Source organism: Thunnus maccoyii, chromosome 20, assembly GCF_910596095.1.
Source record: "Thunnus maccoyii chromosome 20, fThuMac1.1, whole genome shotgun sequence".
Lineage (NCBI taxonomy): Eukaryota > Metazoa > Chordata > Actinopteri > Scombriformes > Scombridae > Thunnus > Thunnus maccoyii.
Genome location: NC_056552.1, coordinates 25,280,531 through 25,302,813, shown reverse-complemented (window position 1 = coordinate 25,302,813; position 22,283 = coordinate 25,280,531). Strand labels below are relative to the sequence as shown.

At 38.4% G+C, this 22,283-nt stretch overlaps 1 long non-coding RNA gene across 1 annotated transcript; it reads left to right on the top strand.

The window, feature by feature from the left end:
• Positions 1 to 6,972: 6,972 nt before the first annotated feature.
• LOC121886851 lies at positions 6,973 to 21,288 on the top strand. Its single transcript, XR_006092866.1, has 3 exons — positions 6,973 to 10,040; positions 10,940 to 11,157; positions 19,473 to 21,288. It is a non-coding gene; the product is annotated as an uncharacterized LOC121886851 (long non-coding RNA).
• The last annotated feature ends 995 nt before the right edge of the window (positions 21,289 to 22,283 follow it).

The following is a 22,283-nucleotide window of genomic DNA, read 5'->3' as shown; positions in this document are numbered from 1 at the left end:
AGCAGGAAACATACACCTTTCAATAGCTCCAAAATTGCCTTATTTAGGCTACATGTTATGTCTTGTTTGCTGGCAAGCAAGCCAGCATTCCATCAACACATTGTTTGAAGTTTTAGAGACTGTGTCAAAAACCAAACCACATATACAAAATCAGAAGTAAAGGATTAAACAGTATGTCTATCTGCTCTAGCTCAAGTTGCTAACATTAGCATTCCTGGCTAACTAGTTAATATACAATAGTAACCAGCATTACTTAAAGGTCATGATATAGCATATCATTAGCTAGATACATTATTTTATAGCATTACTTATTTTGTTCAGGTTTCTTTTCTTCATGCAAGAAACATCAGTCAGCCAAAGTCAGCTAACTAAAGGAGTTAATGTTAGCTAGGTAGCTTACTACAGCCAATGAAACCTGCTAGCAATAGTTCTCATTTCAGCCATTGACACTTAACTTATATTACCCCTGAATGAAATCATGAATGCATAATAAGAGCTGGATAGGATGCTGCTGCTTTTTCCCCATAGACCACCACTGTAAAAGAAACGTCTGTAAAACTGCTGACAGGACACCTCAGACTGCATACAATGTCAATTATGACTCTTTCTATAATGATTTTTTGACAGATTTTATTATTGTAAAACTTTCCTTGAAAGCGATTTAAAAATCCACGTCATCACAATGTAAAGTCTATGGGCCGAATGGGAACTCATGGGTGGGGCCAGCGGAGGAAACACTACTGCACATATACAGCACAACATGGAAGCAAACCCAGAAGCTAGAAACTTTTTTTGGCGTATGTGCCAGCCGAGCAGTTCTTATAGGACTGAATGGGCGCCATTTATTTTATGCTTAAACTATGTCAAGTCATAATTAAATTATAAAAAGAGCAGTGGAGAATGACCTGCATGTGTTCAAATGAAGATGATTTAGCCTACTCACAAACGCCCATTGTGTGCTAAACCTATTTTTAGTTAATTGATTATTCATTCATTTTTGTTTTGCCATGTTACTGTTTATTGTTGTTTATTATTTATTGTTTATAGGCTATTTAGCCCAATCTGCCTGTTGCCTTACTTTGCTTTCATGAATGGAACACCAAAAGAGAAATATATATTTGCGTTAAGATGTTATAGATAAAAGCTTTAATGGTTACCTCAAGTTTCTTAGTGATATTCTCTTATTCCCTTATAAATTAATTACTGATAATGTGAAATTGTTCGCTTGACTTGTTGATTTTGTTGTAAATCACCAATAAGTGCGGTGGTTGTTTATTGTTATTATTATGGCTCATTATTGTCCATTTGTGGTATTTAGGCTGTTTTGGTAATTTAAATAACGTGGGTTATCTCATTATGTGATGAATGTTGTTTTATAACAATATCACACCAACTAAATATGCAAATATGTCCTTTTAATACCCATTTTCAGTTTCATTTTAGACTTATTTATACTAACTTCATAACTCATTTTGTGACTTTAGACATTCCTTTTTGAAGACCTTGCCTAAATACAGTGACAGAGTACATTTTTTAATATTAGAAATGCGGAAGCCAGGTGCATTGGTACATTGTACCCGTTGGTGGTTTTAGGTATATTGCAACACTTGGCAGTTCTAGTGTAAAAATTGACATTATTGACTTGAAACGGGAAGGTGCCTTTGAGTACAACTGTCTGAATTCAAGGAGCCGTTGTTTCAAAAAATTCTTGCCTGGTATTGAACTATTGATGGTGTCACTGTAACTGCATACATGAGTGCTAGACTGGAAAGCTTGACAAGTATAGGGTTAGCAAAGGGTCAGTTGATATCAATGTTCTCATATAACTCCCAAGAATACAGTACAAGAGTTTTCCTTTAAAGTGCAGCATTACTTTCTTACCTTAAGAAATCACTGCTTCTATAATCTTCAACTGGACTGAATTTGACAACAATTGAATGACTAATTGGATCATCATCTCAACCAGTAACTGCTGTAAAATTACCATAAAATTATTCTACATATAAACTTTTCCATTTGTGGTAACTTTTCTTTGCCTTTAAAAGTCCATTTGTAAACTTCTCTATTAGGGAGACAGGCGAAACAACAGCATTATCAGTGTTTGCAACTTGTTTATAATCTAGCAGGTGTCTCGGGTGGTAATGAATTCTTCTCTAGCAGTGCCCCATGTACACCATTACTCTTATCCCCTAGACCATGGCATGCTAATTAACATTTATAAAAATACAATTTGTTTTCAGAGCGTGTGAGAAAAGAGAGAGTGAAAGGAAGGAGGGAAGGAGGGAGGCTTTTTGATTTGATGGAACAAGTTGACAGGACCGAAGAGGCAGGAATTGCAATGGAGTGCGGGCCAAATTAAAAAAGGAAACGCATTGCAGAATATAAACAGAGACAATTAACCAGAATACACAAATAAGATGAAGGGTGAGGAAAATGATGCCAGCAGCCATGAAAATGAGCTGGCAGCTGTTTCCCAGACAGGAGGGGCTGGAGTCAGGACCCTAAAAAAAATCACTTTGAGCAGCTTTTCTTGCAATGTGAAATAATATACCATTAGAGTGTTAAGTTATGCTTGTACCTGTTTGTCAATTTTTTGAATATTTATTGGGTCAGTTTACTTCTAATCTGATAAGTAAAATGCAGATTATTTGATTGCACATTAATGAATGATGATAAATGCTAGTATATCTTGTGTTTTGATGGTGAATATTAATTTCCCATGACTGTCGAAATTCATTTTGGGAGGATTTTACACACTGACAGGATTTTACAAGCTGGATTCTGCAGTAAATAACATATATCATCAAAATGGTACAAAATGTAGAAGAAGAAGTAGAAAACTGACATTATATGCCCGTTAAAGCTTAACCCTTTAAAGCTCCCACCCACAAAAAAAGCTATGGAAAAACTTTTTTTGTTGTTGTTTGCTGTTGAATTTTGTGTTTTTTGAAGACAAGAAAACAATATTTAGAAATTAATTAATTAATTATGAGCATCAAGTTACTTTTTCCATCAGTAATAGTTGATAATTAAACATAACCTTCTTCAGTTTCATAATGCCTCCTTGTACGATCTTGAAATGAGTTCATGCTTATTAAACCGTTGACAAAGGTCTCATGATTGCATGACTTCAGCCAGATATCAAAGTTAGCTTAGTAATGTTAAGTTACACAGGGGCAATGCTAACAGCTGGGCTAACTCAACTTTACTGAGGTAACGCTGTGTGTTGTCTCAGCAGCTTCCAGTGTCTCCATGGGGATTTTTTTGGACCTAACATTACTCATTCGAGTGCCAGAGAGCTCAGTCAGGTTAAGTACAACTGATTTCTGTAACAAGATATCACAGCTCAAAATGTGCTTTACCAAACAGTTGATATACAATGCTTAAGCCCTATTATTGTTGCATGTGATAACCAAGAAATCCATTGATATTTAGATGAACAACTTTTAACAGATTGACGACTTTAATAGATATACTGTTATATTGTCAATGCACAGTATTTTTAACACAATCAACTCTGTAATTATACAACTGTCTTGTTAACATGGGAATCCCATCTCTACCATGTATACCATTTGATGTGAATGTGGTATCAGTCTTACAAACAGTTTAGGTGTGTGACTATCGGCCTAACTGATGCAACTGAGCTAAAAGCAAAAACATGCTGTTTATTAGGTGTTTAAAGTGAAACAAAAAGCTTGAAACTAAAAGTATGCCTTTAGAGCAACTGAGATAAATGTTATTTAAAATAAAACCTACTTCCAGGCATATTATAATAATCACAACAATGTAATTCATGTAAATTAAATGCTAATTAATTCTGTTTTACAGATATATTTCTTCTTATTCTGTTGCTAATTGTTGACCTCACATATGAATTTCATAGTTAAGCCTTCTTCTTATTTACCACTACATAACTGGCTGGAGGAGCTTGGGCTTCCACATAAATCATACTGATAGCTTGGTGACCTTGCTGAAGTTTGGCTTATCTACCAGACTTGAGAACTCTGCTTTAAATCTTAAAAGCTAAGAAGGTCTTGTAGTGCACACTCAGCCAATGTTTCAACACAAAGCAACACTGCTGTATTCCTCTCCAGCTTCAATAAAGCAGAAATGAGACACAACTAAAGAACAAATAATCAAAGCCATAAGAACTGAACAAGATCAAATAAACATGGCAGGAGCCTTGTCATTGAATAATGGAGAGGAATGGGGACTGCCCGTTTGTCCGAAGGCCCATTATTTGGAAAATCCCAATAATTCAAAAAATATCCCATTGGACTGAAAGCCCATTAGTCCGATGGCCCATTATCCCAAAAACAAACATTCATTGCTACGAAGGCCCATTGCTCCAAAAATACACACTCTGGAGTTGTTGGAGTTCAGTGACTGCCAGTCTTACTACTTTCCAGACTCTGTTAACATATTGGTCAATTTTACAGATCTGGGCTCTCACTTCTGGGTTACACAGATACTCCTCCTAAATCACAACATATAAACCATTGGGGTTTGGGAATAATGGGCCATCGGACCAATGGCATGGCACCAGAGGAACAAGTCTGATTGTAATGTTTGCACCCCAGTGGAAAATCACGCATCAAATAACATAAAGCTTTTACAGCCACTTACTTGGGAACTTTCACCCACTCAGTAGTAATTAGTGCTTTATGAAGCACACTTGATCTGGCTACTTATTGATTCCATGAAACTTGGTAACTCCTTACAGAAACTGGTGTGTGTGTTGGAATGTATGTTTATGTGTACATGCATGTATATCAGGTGTCCTGCTGTTAAAAGTTGGAACAGTGATGTTTATCTGACATCCATGATGCTTTGTTTCTTGGATTAAAAATCTGCCACAGTCAATATTAATCTCTTAACAGTTTGGGAAATACATTTATTTGTTGCCTTTTTAGAAATTGAAAGATTTATATCAATCTCTTTGTCTGTTCGTTAACTACAGAGTCGGGATGTGATTAGCCTAGCTTAGCATAAAGACCGGAGGCAAGGGAAAATAGTTAGCCTGCTAGGGTTAAGTTCCGGTTGCTGGTTCCATTTTGGATCTGGTTGGCAAAAAATCATTGAACTCTGATGCTTTCTAGTTAAAATGACAAACTTATAATGACTTATAATTATATCAGTTGTAGCAACATTTATTCTGGCAACGAATGAATGAAACTTTAGATTGTTTTTGAGGGAAATTTAACTCAGTAAACAGCTCATCAACCAGCGGTGGACTATATAGTGTTGTTGTGAGAAATAATCTAGCTCAGGTGTAATTCCCAGTTAAAATTGTATGCATATCAATATCAGTAAAGCTTCTTAACAGAATAGTTTGGCATTGGAAACTCCAGTACTTGGAGCAAATAAGCAGGCAATGTGTCAGATAAATGTTTAATCAACTTTTTTTTATCTGCTGCTCATCTCATTTACAAGTTGCATCTACAGTACAAACTGTGAACATTAATTAGGCTACCAATAAAAACTGTAGTGTTTCTGCCTTCTCAGCCCACAAATGTGGTCTGAGATCTACTATTATTTATTATTGAATCTCTGAGCTTTAGTTATTTATAGAGGTGAATGAGTACACCATTATCTGTATCTGTTCAACTCAGTCTATTTTCAGTTGGAAGTAGCTAAAGCCTGCAGGAAAAGTTGCTAGATGTTGCTTGATGATGTCATGTGTTAATTTGCATATTTATGACATCATGACGTAATTATATACATACAAGATTTTAAAAATATTTAAAGAAAATTAAGTTGAATTAAACTTAACTGACTGTAACTAGTTATTTCATTAGCTATTTTCTTTTCAAGCAGTTCCTCAGTGTGCATCTAAATCTACATCTAATAATATTATTTATGCAGGTTGTTGTTTCAACTCTAGCTGGAGTATCATGAATAGAGAGATGACCATGCACTAGAATAAATTCACTATTGTTAACTGTCAGTTGGTCAGTAATCGGTAATGATTGGTCATTAAGCTCATTCAGGACTCTATCTGGCTGATGATTGGTCCATTGAATGTGCTGCAGCTCTGTCCCACAGACTGAATAGTCAATCCAGAGACCCACATTAGTGCTCATTCACTGAGAAATACTGACTCTCTTCAATGAGGAGTTAAGGTCTGTCCCAAAAGTCACTAGATATGTCGCTAGCTGCTTTTTGACAAAAATAAATTACTAAAGGGGTCTGAAAAGTCGCTAGATCTAGCAACAAATTCACTAAGCTGGCAACACTGGTTCAACCAACTAAATTATCTGTATCCATATTTGTACTCGGAATGGGTGGGGCTTAAAGTGGAAATGGGTGGGGCCTAATCAGAAGTTGGTATTTAAAGCTCTTCTTGCTGGACATTTTATAACTGAATTAATATAGTAGGATGCAAACTTTTTATTTCTCTGATGTTTTCACATCACAAACAATGAATAGCAGCATTAAAACACAAGTCTTGCAGGTACAACATGAGACTCATGTAGCTGTTATATCAGTTTAGTGTGGGGCAGCTGCTCTGCAGGTGCGCTTGATTTTAATGTAATTGCGGTAACCAGGCGGAGATAAGCCTCCTGAATTTGCACCCAAATTGCTGTCAAAACTTTCATTTATAATGTCCACCACAGCCTCCATAATTCTTGATTGGGAAAAAGGCAGAAAAAAGGTGCATAAAGGCATGAGAGAGCGCACACTTAAAGCACCCCAAATAACAACCGCTCTGACAAAACACTCAATGTAGAGTGAAAAACAAGAGACATCCATCCAGGGAGAGTTAACAGATAATTAGAATAGTTATAATTAGAATTAAAATTAGTTCTCTTTCAAATCAAACATCCCAAGAAAGGAGTGGAAGGTATTGTTCTTGCAACTGCATTTTTTTTGACTCAAACTTAGCTTAACCATGTTATGTGATGCTACTTCAGTACACTTTAACAACAAATATTACTGGGACCACTATGGAAAATTGCAGATGAACATTTAATATCCAGGAATTGACATTATAGACACTACCACTGACTATCCCCATAACAAATTGGCCACAATTTTGCACATTGACCATACGCGGTCCTGCCATACACTAGGTTTTGACCTAGTCGTGTTTTAAATGACCTGGTGGTATGAACCTGGGTGATTTATGCAAACAGTCCGTGTCAACCATCCAACATGGAAATATTCATTCAGCCTTGCGACTGTATTCTTGTCAAAAGCATTGCGTCCAGTATGAGCCAAGTTCTCTAAGTAACTCTGATTTTAGATATTATACAAACTGAGGTAGGAGCGAGACGATGGAAGAAAACCTAACCAGTGTAGAAGCAGTGAGAGTCATGAGCTGTTAAACTCTGTGGACAGAGTGGCTTTGCACGATGGCAAGATTGTGTTGTGTGGTGAGGCAGCAGTGAACTTTGTATAGGCTCTGTATAGGGAAGGAGCTCATCCTCATCCGTACCAGATACTCGTTTCATTTGAGCATTCGGCTCTACCCTAGTTATTTATAAGGTGAATTACTTGCAAATGCTGAAAGCTGAACTTCATCAGATTTGAGAGGGGATTTAAAAGGATTCAGATTGGATAAAATGCTATTGAACCCTAACCCTAAAGCCTGTTCTTCAAGAAACAACTCCGACACATAATTCCCAGTAAAACCCACAAATTGTATTTGTTTTTTAAAAAACTGTCTGCCCTTGCCTGCAGTTGTTCTGCTAAGCTAGGCTAAACAAGCTGGTTAAGAGAATGCCAAGAATGTGCAAAGCTGGCATCAAAGCACAAGGTGGCTACTTTGAGGAATCTGAAATCTGAAACATATTTTGGTTTGTTTAACACTTTTTTGTTTGTGACTGAATTCCATTTGTGTTATGTCATAGTTTTGATGTCTTCAGTGTTGCTCTACAGTGTAGAAACTAGTAAAAATAAAGAAAAACCCTTGAATGGATAGGTGTGTCCAAACTTTTGACTGGTACTTTATTTCTTTACAAAAGAATATCTACATGTGCTGTATGAGCAGTGTTAATCATAGCACCATACACTTCAATGTACTGTAATTTATTACACATAGTATTAGACCAAATCACATAATGTTGCTGCTGGATGAAAACGTTGTTAGCTTCTCAAGAACTCAAGAAAACAGCCAGCTTCATTTCCTCTCCAGTAGTTGAATGATTTTCATACATCTGGGGGTCATTTAATACACTGCATCTATCTTTAAGGCATTCCACATGACAACAGCGATAAGATACATCTACATGAATCAGATATCTTTGATCAGTAACTGAAATATTGTTAAAAGCAATAGGAGCCGACAGAAGCTTGTCACAGCTTAGCATAATTTGACTCAGGCTTTTAACGTCTGCATCCGCTGTCAGGTTTTATAGCAGGACACGCTGGCGGCCTCTCCCCTCCGCTGCCTGCCCACTGAGTTATGAGTCAGCCATCAGAGAATACTCCTCTGCTCAGAGATTTATACATGCCTACAAGCCATCAGGCCTGCATTATTACTGGCTAATCAATGGACTCTGTGGTAATGGTGCTGCTCTTAGAGCTGCGAGTGTGGCCTGTAGCCTCACTTTATGATGCAATGCTTGCAGCTGATGGATGGGTATTAGATGGTGTTTTCATGATTTCAAACCAGCCGTCAGATTCTTTAAGATACTCACCAAGTTTAAAAAAAATCTTAAAGGCACAGTTTTTTGAAAACTAAATACACTCAATTTTATAAATGAAAAAATTAGATATTGTTATTGTGCTTAATTATTGCTTTTCAATAAACCATATTCATCCAAACATGATACCAAATGAAGCTATGTTTTAGTTCATTTCTTCTCTCTTTCTATTTGCCAGTAATCTCATGCTCTAAACATGGCTCTAAACAATACAATACCCATAATCCTTGGCCACTGTTGCTATGGAGAAGAAGCTAGTCAGAATAGCAAATCAGAGCGCTAATGAATTCAAACCGCTTTGTTGTTGCAGTTGTAAGCAAAACATGAGCAATCTGCTGAATTCACTCAAAAGTGACCCAGAAATTACAAGTTAATTCAATTTTCTCAACACCAAAACCAGATTTTCGAGCTTGGTGATTGGATGTTTCTTGTCGAAATGCACATTGGGATTTGTAGTTAACTTTTACAAACTTGCTACAAACTTTTCAGAGCCACATCTCAGCCTACAGGGAGTGAGAATTTGACTCTGAAACATGTGGAGTATTCCTGTAACTCCCCTAAAAAGCCAGCATCCTTGTCCCATTTCCATCTCTTTTCACCTCAGCTACCACTTTCCTATTTTTAACACTTCCATGGACACCCCCTACCACCCCCACTCCATACTCACTCATATCTCTCTCTTGTGAATGGATGCGCCCCCTTTTCTTATTTTCTTTCTTCCTCCTCCCTTGCTCCATCCCTCACTTACTTTATCTGGGTGTCACTGTGTCAGAATGTATTTGGGGCTAAATTATTCATTAGAGAACTGGAGGGCAATCAAAGAGACTGGTACAACGGCAGGGCCAGTGTGTGTGTGTGTGTGTGTGTGTGTGCACATGCTCGACGGTAGATGCATGCATGCGTGATTCTATGTGTGTGTGTGTGTGTTTTAGAGCTGGTACAGGAGGGAGTATAGCAGGCTGGAAGAAAGAGATTACATAGAAACCCGGGGGGAGCCGAACACAGAGCCCTGTAGCTCTCCTTACAGTCCAGAGAATGCTAATATAATAGCAGTGAAGTGTATGTATGTGTGTGTGTATGGGAGAACAGAAGAGGGTGTATGCTTGCTAGATAATGCTTCCCCCTGATATAATCAATGATGCTGGTGTTGAAACATGGACTATCTGCTGTTACCTTCACTCACCTTTCTGCCCAAAGCTATTTGACTTCATTTATGTCAGGAAACGTCTTCAGCACCAAGTTCAATCTTTCTCTGTCATGTTTTTATGTGCGTGTGCATGTGTTGCTTTCACTCCCTGCCACCACCCCCTTTCTCCAATTAACAGGTCTGTTCCGCAAAGCTGAGAGGACACAGCGAGTCCCAACTGCCATGATGAATTCAAAACTCTGGTGGGCTCGCACACATACATGCATGCACACTCTTTATGGTATCAGTAAGGAGCCAGATCATGTAAAATCACTACTTAAAACCCCCATTTAGTTTAATATCTATCTTGTGTCTTTGTCTCTGTAGTCCTGAGTAACAAGCACACATACACACATTGTTAATGGAAGTGCTGGCTTTATATCTGCCTAAAATCCCTGATGAAGGCCAAGTTTCTCAAATGTCCTACCGCTCAAGTCTCGGTCTCTTCCAGTATTCAGTGCACTGGAGAGCTGATCTCAACTCAGGACTTCCTGGGGTGATTTCTCCTCATATTGGTTTTGAGTAAAGTAGAAGATGATCATGCCACTCTGTGGGCAGACAGGAAGGGTGTTAACACTCTCCACGGGAGTTTTCAATTACAGTCTGCACAGAAAGGGAGCAGCAGCCAACACTGTATGTGCTGAATACTGATTTGAATGGCGATACTGTAGATTAATTTCATTCTGTATGCATAGACATATACAGACAGTTGACACATTTTTTGGGGGAAAAGGTGAATAAATGAGTGGAGAAGAATATCAAATGCAGAGATATGAAAATGAGGTGTCTCAACCTGAACAACACTTTACCCAGTGGCCTCTCTGATGGAAAACAGCCCTACATTAAAACAACACAAGAGGTGTGTTGTTTTAGGTACCAGTGGGATGATCCTGGATGTCCAGTTTGAGTAAAATATCCATGAGTTTGAAGGTTTATCAGATGCCAAAGCATTGCAAAGTGGTTTCTAATACTCAGAGACAAGGATTTTACAATCCTAGAAAGTTATCATAGGTTATCTTTTGTTGCCACAATCACTTAGTAAATAGTAGAGATACAGTACTCACGTTGCAAAGTAAAGGTGTATTTAAACATCTGATTTAAGGGCAACTATCACGGCTTGAGGCTGAAGCCAATGGTGAAGTACCTTAAAGTGCAATGTCACCGACGGCCACTATGCTCCAACTGAAGCAAAGTCCTGCAGAGAGTCATCAAAGCTGTTCATTGCATCACCAGGTCTGAACTGCCATCCATGTAGGACTTCTACATCCAGAGGAGCACAAGGAAAGCTGGGAAAATCATAAAGGACGCCAGCCACCACAGGTACAGACTCTTGACTGCTACCATCAGGCAAGAAGTATAGAAGCATCAGAGCCAGCAGGCTCAGAGCCAGATTCTATCTGCAAACCATCAGACTTTTGAACTCTGGGACTTTGTGAACGTTCATCACACACACACACACACACACACACACACACACACACACACACACACACACACAGTCTCTCTCTCGCTCTTCCTCTCCTACACACGTACTCACTTCCCACCAAACACACACACACTCTCTTTCCCACTACACTATATTTATATTTTTATCAGAAGTATTTATCACTCATCACTTTATGTTCAATACACTTATTAATCTATTTACTACTTATGTACAATACTGCATCTGCACACCAATGTGCAAAATAATGTATATTTGTATATTTCTCTCACATATTATTATATACTCTAATTGGAACTAGAGCTTGAAGAAGCCAAATTTCACTGCCTTCAATGTTGCCATCTGCTGTGTTGCTGTGCATGTGACAGTAAAACCTCTTGAATCTCTTAAATCTTGAATTCAAATGAATGAGGGGGCTGAGTTTTTTCATTCAGGGGTAAATTCAGTCTGAACGCAGCTTAAGACATTTTATGTTGGTTTTTCATGTTACTGTCACCCATCTATGTATATACAGCAGTGACACTGGCCTTTGAAAAGAAACTGGATTTCGGATGTTTCTTTCCAATTATTATTATTTTTTATCATTAAACTTTACAGGAACTATAAGTAGCCATGATATAAGACTTATGTCACTTAGAGTTTTAGTCCATTTATATGTGCCTAGCCCAAAAAACTGAAATTGAAATTGGATTTATTTATTGACTGGGACAGTGTGCAGTTTTAAACATAAATGATGCACTGCACCAGAGTCAGCTCACAGCTAATTTACATCCACAGTTCCCCACAATCAAAACATACAACAGCACAACAACAAACAGTACAAAGCAAAAAACACAAAAAATACACCATACAAAATACAAAGCTACACACAACAGCACATCACATACACCCACAATGTCAATTAGAAATTAATAATGTAAACGTGTCAAATTAAAAGCAAGATTACCTGCGCTAATGAGAAGACCATAGATAAAGTTTAGATTCAGTGGTCACACAGCTGATTGGTATTTAGTAGATTTTGGTTTGAATTTGGCTTGAATGTATTGATTGAACTACAGTTCTTCATATAATGAGGTAGGACATTCCACTGAGTTGTGGCTTTCATAGAGAAAACTGACAATTTTTTCACCTTTGATGAAAATATCAACATTAGGAGGTTGTACCATAGTTTTAGAGAAAAACATACCTTTTGTCTTGTTTACATTTAGACTCAGACATGATTGATCAAGCCAATGTGCGATCCTTTCCAATGCAATTGTTAGCTTAGCAGCTGCTAACTCAGCTGTTTTTGCATGTGTGTACACAATGGTGTCATCTGCATACATTTGTAGTTCTGCATCATGACACTGTTGAGGGAGATCATTAATATATAGGCTAAATAATAGGGGACCTAACATTGACCCTTGTGGAACACCCATTGTGCACTTCATGTTACTGGACAGTGTGTTACCAACTTTAACACATCAAGAGTTTCGATATTAAAACATCATGATTGACTGTGTCGAATGTTTTACGCAGATCTAAAAATACAGCACCAACTACTCCTCCTTTGTCAAGTCTTGATTCAATTTCCTCTATTAAGTTCAAGGTAGCAGTTTCGGTGGAATGATTTGCTCTAAAGCCAAATTGCATACAATGTTGACCAAAATTGCTTGTATTAAGAAATGTTGTCAGTTGTTTAATGACAACTTTGAGAGTACTGGCAGTATACTTATTGGTCTGTAGTTACTGGCTTCAAGGCAGTCTCCAGATTTAAAAATAGGTGTGACAATGGCACATTTCCAGTCATCAGGAAAGGAGCTGCGTTTAAAAGACAAGTTAATTAAATGAGCAGTGGGGGGTGTTAAAATATCTTTGTGTGATTTGACAAACATGGTGTCAAATTGGAAAGCATCTCTACTTTTGGAGCTTTTTAAGGAGCTGGTGATTTTGTTTACATGTAACTCATTAGTCTCTACCAGCTCGAAACCTGGCCTTTAGCATCTACAGGAACAATATCCAGTTTGCTTTTCGTAATTTTTTTTCCTAACTCATATACAGACTCAAGAAAAAAATTATTAAAGACAGAAGCAACGGTAAGAAGATCTTCAATTAACTTTCCCTGTACTTTGAGTTTAAAATCTCCTAAAAATTTCGGGTCCCTCTTTCTGAGATTATCGATGTTTTTCCAGATCAATTTACTGTTGCCTTTTGCCTCATTCAGTATATAGAGATAAAAACGAGACTTAGCTTCTCTTAGCTCTTGGATTACTTTGTTCCTTAAACCTTTATAAATCAGCATGTCAGTGTCTCTTCTAGTTTTAATTGCCTTCTTTAGTGCAGCATTTCTAGATTTCATGAGTTTCCACAAATTTTCATTAAACCATGGTAAATTGTTTTTATTTTTAGATTTGATCTGTATCCTCAAATTAAAAAAAAAAAAGTATCAGAGCCATAGTCCAGATCATCAGAGGACAGTACATCATCCCAGTTCAAGCTGTTAATTTCACTGATAAATTTTTCTTGCTTAGCTCTGGGTATGCATTGTCTGTTACTGTGGTCTTAAATCTACTTTTAGTCAGCTTTGTTTTTAAATTTTGTTCAGTAACAAGTAATGTATCTGTCCAGGTGACGTCATTTTCAACACAGAATCTGCAGTAGTGGTTGAAAGGAGCAGTTATTGTTTTACATGTTGATCAAAGAAAAATGACTTACAACCACCTGTACAGCTGTGTTTTCATGGTTGTGGCCCCATTCTTAACAACACCTACAAAGTCGACTGTTTCTCCAACTAGACATCAATGAGCACAACCCCTGGCCTGTATGAATCACTGAACAAATCTAAGATGTGGTTTGCAATACAGAGGTTTGAAACAGGCTAATTTCTGTCTACTGCTGGTTAAAATTTTCCTCATACCAACCAGTGTTATGCAGTAATGCTTTACTTTGTGACATGCTAGAGTAATATAATAGTATAACAGTAATGCTCCGTTACTTTTTCGCTTGGGGTCTGCATGCTCGTTGTCTTACTGTCTTAATGGAGGGTTGTTATTGTGTGTTCTTAGCTGGTTTGCTAACGTTCAAATTGTTCAAACAGCCTCAAATGAAGGCCAACTAGCAAATGACTGACTAGCCAACACAGGCCAAAGGGTCATCTTACTGTGTCTGAGCCCTAATACAAACTTTTTAAACTGCTGTGTCAGCCCACAGAGGAACAGTATATGAGACAGCATTCATCTGACACCACAGTGTGTAGAGTGACATGCTTTTAAGGGTTTTTTCTCCTGGGAGAAGACTTCCCACTTCCTTTGGGTGTCAGGTGATTGACAGGAAGCCAAGTGTAACATAATGCGCAGCTGATATGGAAACACACTCGCCCTGACATAGAGCGAGTGATCAAACTGGAGCTGAGAGTGTGTGACAAATTGTCCTGATACACTGGCTGATGGTGCCATCAGGAGAAGAGCCTTTGTGCTCTTCATCTTCTCATCTGAGAATGATGGGATGTAGCTTGCATTTATTTGTACATTGTGGAAAGTTTTATTTATTTCTTTAGCTGAGTTGTCAGTGATGTTATCTCAAGTGCCTCCGTTTATGAAGAGAACTGTTTCCTGTAGTGTTTTATGCTCATGGCTCGGTTTTTTCAAGGAAGGAAAGCAGGGGCTGGCATCTTTAGCTTTTAAATGTGGAGAGCTCAAGAGCAGGGAGAAAGGATAAGAGAGACACAACCTAGATCATTGGTGATAAACTGCACTAATCAATATATTTATATTAAGAATGGCTCAAATAACTGTGTAATATGAAAGCGCTCAGTTGTAATGATGAACCCATAGAGAATTATCACCAACCCTGGACTTCCCCAAAGCACAAGCTACTGCAGTCTGTAGTTTTACTGTGTGGTTCAGCCTCACCACTCTCATCAACCTGGTTTCCAGTAAAAAAGCTATGATAAATCCAATGCACACTACCTGCCCAGCACCACATAGCAGACAGAGAAAGTTAGCAACTAGCTTGTGAACATGGTGGGGTATTTAGTTAAATACCCAGTTATATATCTCAGGAGTTGACCAAAACAGAGCTAGAAATACAGTGAATATTGGATGGGTCAACAGAAACTGAATGCTAGTGCTGCTGCGTGTCTGCTGAACGAACAAATATCCAACTGTTTGCTTACATGTTAGCTGTATGAACTTTATATTGCCATAATAGGACAAACATGTATGTTTATTTACTATTTCCCCTTCAAAATGACCAATATGGATGTTTTCTGATCTGGCGCCCCTATCAGCATGACATCTTTAATACCTTCCAAAACATGTAACCATTACAAAACAACTCAAATGCTTGATATTCATCATATCTCTGTGTGTTAAATATGGCGCTAGATCCAGGAGGCAGTTTGCTAAGCTTAGCATAAAGACTGGAAACGAGGAAACAGCTGGCCAGGTTCTGTCCAAAGTAAAAAAATATACCTACCAAGAGTTCTAAATCTCATTGATTAAAATGTTATCATGTTGTGAGTTACAATATGTTAATTAGTCAGCAGCTTCTCCAGTTTTTATGCTAAGCTAAGCTAATAGCCTCCTGTATCCAGCTCTGTATTTAATGTGTAGACAGCCTTTTTTGCACACAGGTAACAATCAGACACAGAAAAAAACAGTCAAAATTGAATGTAACGAACAAACAAGCCCCAGTTCCAAAATAGCAGCATCCACCTCTGTGAAGTCGTCACTGCAGGACAGAACTCAATAAAGGAGTCACAGAGCAGTGTTTTACAAAATGGCTGGCACCGTGTTTGACAGACACAATGACAGGTTGGGTGGTCAGCATCAGCAGGCTCAGTGTGAGTGTCCAATACAATAAACTTCTGCCCTGGTGCAAATACAAAATGAGAGAGAGAGAAAGAGAGGCAGAAACACACATACACACATGATATATTCCATTTCACAGTCTGCTGGAGTCTGGCAATCTCTCCAATCTGCAAAGGCTCATACCCTGACTCCTAGTGACCCCCCAAACAATTTTAGAGTGATATCTCTGAATGCATTACACAGTAGTCAAACACCCTGGGACAGAGATAGGGAGAGGCTCAGGATTTTTACTCAGCTTGCTGTTGTGCTGTCCATAGTGGCCTGCTGGGGATCCACTGCAAAAATATCATTCTTACCCAGTGCTTTAGTTATAATGGGATTTTAGAATTTCATACAACCTTGGTTGTATTTTCAATGCTCTGACCATCATTTTTTATCAGTAATCAAAAGATTATACTCACTAATTTAGCTCTGATCTGAGATCTGTGAACTTCCAAAATTGCCGAAAAGAAGTCAGACAGGTTAAAAAAACACGAGCAGTCAGACGATTAGGCAGAGTTTAAACAAACCTCAAGGTTAGCAAAACTTTGAAAGAGAATCCAAAGTGAATGGTGAAATGATTACCCAGACTGTGCCTTATAAATATCCAGCACAGACCAACTTCCAACTACAACCCTACTCTCTACTGTACTTACAGACTTTTACTGATGTTTTGGTTGCGCTCACTTTCATTCACTCTCAAATGAAGTGATTTAGATAATCTGGATAAACTATTAGCTTGCTTACAACCTGTCTGATTGTCTGACAACTCTGTTTTAAATGAAAAAAATTCATCAGAAACACAAACACAACACAACTCCTAATACAACACAAACACAACTCCAAATGAATGCCAATGTTGCTCTGTATCTGTTGGGTGTGGAAATAAGCAACTGTTTGCTAACATGTTCACTGTATCAACTTAAAAGGTGAACATCTGTCAGAGTTGTGTTCACACCTTGGCCAAATAATATTAGTTATTGCAGGTTTAAGCTAATATTCACTAGCTTCTGTTTTTGCTCTCCACCAGCTCCTGAGAAAAATATCTTGGTCTTTAGTCTCTAAATGCTCTACTTTGTTCACCAGCTAGTTTCTAACTTTGTCTGTCTGCTGGTTGGTGCTGGGCAGTAGTGTAAAGTAGGTTTATCAGAGCTTTTTCACTGGACAGCTGTGTGCTATGACAAATGTCATTTTCTTATTGTTAATAGAGCCTTTTTTTCTTAAATTGTTGATGCAACAGATATTGTATAAGAAAATCTCACCCCAATTGAATGAGACTCTGTCCAAAAAAAATCCAATTTTAAGATTGCATAATATCTTGAAAGTCTTGTTGAAAAAATTACATTTTTGCCAAGGTGCTCATACAAGTTAACACAGTTCATCTCCCTATGTTGAGCTGTGGGCTCTTTTCAGCAGATTAGAAAAGAAGTGAGGCAGTGATCATTTCACAGGGACAGTCAATAAGCTCAATGAGTTGTCTGTTAGGAGCTAATCTGAGCTGTGAAATGGAATAGACCTCCAAAACGTTTGGGAGAAAGTACTGACAGTGACCTTTTCTACTGATTTTTTTCAGCTTAAACATTCCAACTCTCCCTTGTTAAGAATGATTAAACAAAAAACAGACAGACACACACACACACACACTGCAACAATTAAACAATTTTGTAACTATGTAAGGTTTGAGCATCATTCTGAATAATTTAGATGCCATGTTGCTCTCGTCAATTACTGTGAAGTACCAACTCCTGTGAATTAATTACCTTTAAGTGCAGAGAGTTACGATTTAATTATGTAGCTGTTTTCCTGCTGCCCATTTGTGAATACATTTACAAGAACAGTTCAGACACACATTTATTTGCTCTATTTCACACTCCCTTTTTTGACAATTAACTGTTGTTTACCTGTATTATCCCATCATGCAAATGAGGTTTGTTAATAGAACAGCAGGTACACTTCTCTCAGCCCAGCTGCACCCTGCACCTATCATGGTGTTATATCACATAGAGGTAATGGGAGTGCTTCTCTCTCTGCAGGTGGTAGCGTTGCCACCCATCCCATATAATAGGGGATCGTCCCACATTAAAAAATAAAATGCACTGTCCCTTACTTAATCAATAAGGGATGCAAGTTGTCCCCTATTTTTGTGCACACCCTACTCTAATGCATACGCTACATTTTCACATGCTTGGAATTACAGTAGAAATAATAAAAACAAAAGTGTTTCATGAGACATTGAGGAGAAATATTAAATCAGAGTGACAGGCAAGTTGTCTGTCACTGTCACTCAATGTATTCGTTGCCCTGGTTACAGAGACTCAAACACGTGGCTTTTAAATGTCGGTAAATAACGTTACCTCCAGCTCTAGTCCGCCCGTAAAAATGAAATGTCCAAATACAGAACTGGGTGGCAGACAGAGCATAAGTGGGTCAGCCCTGTCAGTGGAAACAAGTACAAGGCAAACTGTACAGTTTGTCACAGAGTATTTTCTGTTGCTCATGGTGGACTGTCCAACCTGAAGCAACATTCAGCAGAGGACTACCATGTCCAAGCAGTGCAAGGGCAGAGGACGCAGAGTGGAATCGCTCAGTTCATGATACCCCAGACTTCCCCAGAGGCAGATAATGTGTGTACTGTTGTTATTAGATTGTAATGTGTTTAGAGTTATGTGATAGTTACTGCGCCATGCCATTCTCCCAGATACACAAGGTGACAGTTTTCTGAGGATGTAAGCAGAAGACCTGCTCCCTCCTCAGGCTTGAGCGTGTGTGTGTGTGTGTGTGTTTGTGTGTACCTGTCCACCAAGTGGGTAGAAAGGCTAGGCTATCTCATCCTTCCTGAAAAGTGTTGGACTGAAGGTTAAAATTAGATTTTATAATGCCTACAAATGATAATATGCTTTAAGAGAATATTTTTGTTATGATACAGTCTAGCCAGCAGAGGGCGCTTTGACCTCTACTATTCACTGGTAATAACACAAAGGCAAGGCTTTATCAGGGAGTTGTTAGCTCTAGCTATTTGTTAAAACTGGCTGTATATTTCTCTCTATACTGTTGGATCTATAGCCATCCATCTCCAATTATTATGAGCATATAAAAAAACTGTGTCCACTCACTTTTCATTCCATCAAAACATCCATAAATATAAAAAAAATCTATACAAATCTATAGTTGAGGATCTTGAAGGATATAAAATAGCCAACTTACAAGCTATTTTATAGTTTACAGTCTAGAGACCTAAATACGATAATGTATAAGTAATAATAAATAAATAATTTTACCAAAGAAAAGGTCAACAATTTTTCAATGGTAAACCATTTTTTATATTCAGTTGTTTAATCTATTTTATGATTCCTCCCTTCCAGGTAATGGTTGCAGAGCTGACTCAAGTTTACCACACTGAAGCACAACCTGAGCTGCGATATTAGAGACTGTGCACAGACACTCTCCCAAAAAATGTTGCTGGACTCTAAGGTTGCCAAAGAATCTCTTTCAGAGAACAAAGGCGGAGTCCTTGGTGAAGGATGTTCTAGCACCAAAGGCCATGAAAGATGCGGTCAGGATGTTGAAGAAAGATGAAACACCTCTACCTTTCTCCATACACATGGATCCCTCCAACAAAAGCAACAGAAAGATGTTCCCTATGATGATCCAATTCTTCACACCAGAATGTGGTGAGGTGAATAAAATGATTGACTTCATCGAACATCCAGATGAATCAGCAGAGTGGATTGTAGGGTGCCCTGAAAGTGTACAGCTTCTTCTCCATATCAGCGAAAAGATGAGAGGCTTTGAAGGAGTTTTGTGAGTTCTTTGACATTGAGTTCGGAGAAGTCCTGCAGCATGTCACTACCAGATGGCTTTCTCTCAACCCTGCCATCTCAAGACTCCTGCAAAGCTGGTCAGCCGTGAAGTCCTACTTCATCAGCCTTGGCGATGAGTGTCCCAAACAAATCAGGACTTTGTTGAAGCTCGTCACTGAGGATGATGGCGATGTTGTGGACATTTACCTCCTCTTCTGCATTAACATTCTCTCCCTCTTTGAAGAGGTTGTCAAGAAGCTTGAGGCCAGTGCTACTACATGTGTAGAGCTGTATCCCATCATGCATTCCATCAGTGCTAAACTAAAACAGAGGTGAGATAACCAGTTCTACGGTTATCTAACAAAAACGAAGCTGCAAAGTCTCCCTCCAGATGATGCAGGCAAGGCAAAGCAAGGGTTCACAGCGTTCATCGACACAGCCCTAAGGAACATCGAAAAATGGTTCACTTCTCTGAAAGTAATTGGCTTCACTGTCTTCTGTTCCTCTCTCTCCCTGTCAACCTCACCTTTAATGACCTGGAGAAGATTTGTGCGAAGCTTCACCTCACAGCCAGAGTGAACATGGATGACCTCTATGATGAGTGCACCATGCTGAATATTGTTGTGGAGAAGCTCCAGGAATGGAACAAAGATGTGGCAGCCGAGTGGATGGCTGTATGTCAGGCAGCTGATCTGCCAAATATGCTCTCTATCATCTCCTGCATTCTGAGCACACCAGCCTCAACAGGGTTTGTGGAGAGAATCCTCTCCAGGATGAACAGCAAATGGAGTGAGGTCCAGAACCGGTGCTCTGTGGAGTTCATGGAGAGTGAGCTACTTGTCTCTGTGAACTTTGACCTGTACTGTGACGAGTTCCACACTGGTTTTGAAGGACAAGGCATTGCTTGAGGCAGCAAGGAGCAACAAAAAGTACACGTGGAAGAAAAAGTAGAGAGGGTGGTGGTGGGTTGGGTAGAGGGGAGAATTCACATTCACAAAGGTCACATTACCTAGATAAATTAGTAATTATTCGTTTCTCTACATTTCCCTCATTCTGGAATAGGCTGATATTTATTTCAATGCCTACATCCAGGAGGATTGTTCTGATCAGTTTGACAGTAAACATTTTCAATTTATTTTCACAAATAAATGTATTGTTAATTTATTTTCACAAATGAATGTGTTGTTCAGTCATTCACAATAGTGGTCTCTGTGGTCTACCTGGTCTTTTGCTATTTCCAAATTTATCAATGGGTTCTTGCTTCTTCCAAATATACCAAATAGTTTATTTTGACAGACCAAACATTTTGCCCACGTCTATGATCTGATGTTTTAATCCTTAATATAAAAGATGAAACTGTGCTTTACCTTTATTGACTCTTTATTTCCTTTCCATTCATATTAATAGTAGTAGTGGACTATGAAACTGATGCATAAAAAGCACAAATTGGTTCATAAAAATTCACCAGAATGCAGGAAATGAATTGTTTGACCCCCAGACCCCCCATTTGATTTGAGTCCCCCAGGCATGGGGCCGCTGGCAAGATGTCCCTTATTTTTCCACATTGAAGGAGGCAACTCTAGCAGGTGGTGAGTGTGTTTGGATTATATCTGCTTGATTGAGCAGAGAACACCAATAGGTAGATCACACATTAGCAGTGGATACATTTAGAGCAAGCCTTCACATATTTTCACACTGCAAACATTTATAGTCATATATATAGTAGAGATGTATCCTATTGTCAGTTTGCATTATAGATTATTGAAAGTGGCATCTAGGGTTCTAGGAGCTTTAAGTGCCGTTCATTTTCTGCATAGGCAATAGTCGGTGAATGGCAGTTGGAGCACCTCCAATGCTTGGATGTACATGAAACTCTATATTAAATCATCAGTACAAAAGATAAGCAACGGTGTTAGAAAATATCTGTTTTTTTTTGGTAAAAAGTTCAAGGTAGGCTACAAGGGAAGACTAAAATGTAAGAAGAATTAGGGCTAAATACAGTGCAATCCCTGAGGTGTATTTTCATTTAAAGGAATAATTTTAGGATATGCACTAATTAACTTTCTTCTCGAGAGTTAGATGAGACGATTGAAACCATTCATGTCTGTGCGTGAAATATGGAGCTACAGCCAGGAGGCTATTAGCCTTGCTTTGCATATGGACTGGACACAGTACTAAGTTTGTACACAAACAGAAATGTGCAAAACAACAGCCGGGCACAGTGATTTCCCTGTTGCCATAGTGAAGTTGCCAGGCAACCAACACAGTGGCACTGTAATAGTGGGCAGATAGATACATACGAAATGTTGTTCATCAAGAAATTGTTACAGCTAGTAACTCCACGTAAAACCACAAATGATCTTTTTCACATTA